We start from the raw sequence: 3,822 nt of genomic DNA on the forward strand, positions 1-3,822 counted from the left end.
TTTTTTTTTTTAAACAACTGGTTTCATTTCTTTAATAATTATAGTACCATTCAGCTTCTATTTCTTTTTTGGTAAAATTTGATAGTTAATATTTTTAAAAAGTTACTTATTTTACCTGTTTTCAGACTTGCCTGGCATAAGGTTGTTTATAATCACTATTATCTTTTAATCCATAATTCCCATTGAACCTCAAGTTTTTTTCATTCCTGGTAATGGTTTTTTTCTTTTTTTTCTCATCCTGCTTTGTCAATTTAAAAGTCTTTTTCAAAGGACCAACTTTTGGCTTTATTGGTCTTCACTGCAACTTTGTTTTCTATTTTTGCTGAGCTATATCTGTATATATTTATATTTATATTCATGTTCATATCTGTATCATCTATGTTATTCCCCTCCCCCTTTTTTTCACTGGATTTATTCCATCGAATGCTTTATTAAATGAATGCTCAGTGATTTAATTTCCAGCCATTCTTTTAAGATTTGAGAAAAAACATGAAGGAAGTGAGGGATGGAGCCAGGTGGATATTTAAGGGAAAAGTGTTCTAGAAGGAGCAGAAGCCTTGAGGCGGGTGTTTCCCTGGAATGTTTGAGAGAAAAGTGAGGCCAGTTTAGTGAAAAAGTCTTTCATGATATAAATTTGTGAAAAATAACTACTACTTTCATTTGTCACTTTCTATGCCGATATACCTATTTTATGTAGCAGCCATAGAGGAAGAGAGAACACTGTCTCAGCCACTCACTGGTTTTGTGGTTTTGGGCTTTTTAAGTTCCTTCACATTCAGTTTCCCTATTCATAGTTTGTTTCCGTCAGGATTAAATGTGGCAAATGTGACTATTCCCGCACAGCAGGTGCAGAGTAAATGGTTGTTAAATGTTTAGAATTTGTCATATTTACTGAAGTGGTTTCCTTCCACTTTAGTGCACACTCCTGAGCTTTGGGCACCTGCTCTCGACTAACTGTTGCGAGTCTGCAAAAGCCTGTAATTGCTGTCATCAGCGGTATCAGTGGCCTCTGGAGTCTGATGTTGTCGTTCTCTGCTCATTGTGTCACTAAGCTAGACTTTCCTTGAGGTGCTAACTTCATTTTCTTTCCTCATGTGCCATTGAAAACGTAGTGACAGTTAGTTCTCACAGTTCCTGGTCTTCTGTGCAGCGTGCCACCCCACTGAGGAGTGGCGACTTTTTCCATACGCTTGATCAGGGCAGTTCCTGTTTGAGCCGCATTGCCCACTGCTGAATCACTTCTTTCTCCTCATTGAATTGGAATGGCATCTTGCTTTTGTTCCTGAGTCTTTTCTTATTTCTGAAACAGTTCTGTAATAGCTTTATCCATTAGCCACCACATCTATTTTATTGTCATTCCAGTTTTGTCCACTTTTATCCCTTAAACCTGGGGTTGGCAAAGTTTTTCTATAAAGGACCAGATGAAATATTTTATGCTTTGCAGTCCACATGTGGTCTCTGTGACATATTCCTCTGCCACCACCAACTCTTTAAAAATGTAAAAGCCATTTTTGACTTAAGCTAGTAAATATTCTTCTTATGAATTTTTAATTCTTTTGGTGCCTTAATTTTTAAATCATGAAATAGAGCATATTTTCAAAAGTTTATGAAAAATGTACACATTTGGTTTAATGCACAAAAATGAAACAAACTCTAGCGAATCCTGTCTCCCAAGCCAGAAATAGCATATTATCAGTTCTTTAGAGATGTCGCCCCAATTTCCTTTTCCAGTTGCATCTCTGCCACCCACCTGCTATACTGCATTTTGTGAAAATCATTTGTTTGTTTTCTTTATAGTTTTAGCACATGAGGTAAATCTCACAATAATATATTACTGGCTTTTGATTGATTTTGAACTTTATGTAAGTGGAATCATACTGTATGCATCTTCTTTTGCTCATCGTTATGTTTTTGAGATTCGTTCATATCAGTGCACATAGCAGTAGTTCATTCAACTTTGTGGCTTATTGAATTCAGTTGTTTGACTATACCAGATATATTTATAGTCTATTTTTTTACTGTTGATGGACATTTGTGTTTTTTTCCGTTTTTTTTTTTTCCCAATTATTGTTGTTTTGACCTTTCTTTTTCTTTTTTCTTTGTGCGCTTGTGTAAGAGATTTTCAAGGGCCTTACTTAGTAATGAAATTGTTGGGATGTGCAAGTCTAGCTTTTCATCGTAAGACCTGTTTTCCAAAGTGGTTGTACCAGTAAGCTCTCCTCTCAGCAGAGGAAGAGAATTACTTTTGGTCCTTATCCTTGCCAATACTTGGTATTGACCTTATTCTCAGTTTTTTTTTTTTTTAGTGAATATTTAGTATCTCATTGTGGTTTTAATTTGCATTTTCCTGACTATTGAACAATTGAGCAAACATCTTTTCACATGTTGTCCTTATAAGCTTCCTCTTTTATTCATATTTATATCTGTTTATTTCCTATTTATGGCTTCCTCCCCGTACCCATTAAGTTATATACCTTTTTTAAAAATTAATTTTTATTTATAGAGTCTGGATACTGATTATTTGTTGGTTTTTGGATTGTACTTATTTTTTTGTTTGTAGCTTTTATTCTGACATTCTTTATTTCAAAGTTAAATTTATCGGTCTCTTATGTTTGATCCTCTAAGCCTCTTGTAATTTTACCTTTCAAATGTAGGTCTTTAATTCACCAGGGATTATGGAAATCTTCAAACATACAGAAAAGAAAAAATAAATAAATAAAATGGACCCCCTTCCCACATATCCATCACTCAGCTTCAAAATATCTAATTTTGTTTCACCTGTTCTTCCCTCCCCACATTTTTTGGGGAAGTATTTTAAAGCAAACTATCAGCATTATGTCTTTTCTATTGTAAATATTTCAGTTTTACTGATATTATATCTGCTTGATTTATGACTGCAGAGAGGCATGTTAAAATCTACTATGGTGCGTTTAGCTATTTTTCATTGTAGTTTTATCAGTTTTTGCTTTATAGATTTTGAGGCTATCTTAAAATGTTTAGAATTACTCCATCTTCCTTGACAATGGAATTTTTTATTGTTATGAGGGGACCTTTTTTCCTCAATTCTTTTTGCTCTGTAGTCTCTTATGTCTGATATTAGGTATATCAGGTTTTTTCTATTCCAGGTATGGTATATCTCTCATTATCCTTTTATTTTCAACTTTTTGTATCATTAAATTTCTTTCCATTTTTTTTTTTACTGTGGTAAAATAAATATAACAAAATTTACCATGTTAACTATTTTTAAGTGTACAGCTCAGTGGTGTTAAATACATTCATAATGTGTTACCGTACTACCATTTACCTCCAAAACTCTTTTCCTCTTATGAAACTGAAACTCTACCTATTAAAAAAAACCCCGCCATTTACCCTTTACCGTAGCCCATGGCAACTTCCCATATCTTTACGTTTTAACATGTATCTTATAAGCAGCATATAGCTGGCTTTTGTATTTTTATCCAGCCTTTCTTTTTTAACTCATAAATTTAGTTCACTTAAATATGTTATAGATACTGATGTATTTTTTTCTATTATTTTATGCTTTTGTCTTGCTCTTTCTTTGTTCCTTTCTCCTTTCTTGCCCTCTATTGGATTTTTTCTCTCTCTTACTTTCAGTATTATGGGTGTTCCTTCTTTCAGTGGTAACCTTAGCAATTTTAACATGCATATTCAACTTATCACAGTCTAAAGTTCATCAATATCTTTGTTTTTCTGAAAACGCTATAATTTCAGTCCCTCAATTTGGAGGCTATCATTATAATGTATTTTAATTTCCTATTTTAAAAATATTTAACCATACAGAGCATTGTTGTTGTCTTATAT

The 3,822-nt window shown here is 33.2% G+C and overlaps 1 protein-coding gene across 1 annotated transcript in view; it reads left to right on the top strand.

The window, feature by feature from the left end:
- Nucleotides 1-3,822, top strand: part of TMEFF1 (transmembrane protein with EGF like and two follistatin like domains 1) — an 81,902-nt gene that overhangs the window by 36,896 nt on the left and 41,184 nt on the right. The gene's annotated exons all lie outside the window — the stretch shown is intronic.

This window comes from Pteropus vampyrus, unplaced genomic scaffold (genome assembly GCF_000151845.1).
Source record: "Pteropus vampyrus isolate Shadow unplaced genomic scaffold, Pvam_2.0 Scaffold123, whole genome shotgun sequence".
NCBI lineage: Eukaryota > Metazoa > Chordata > Mammalia > Chiroptera > Pteropodidae > Pteropus > Pteropus vampyrus.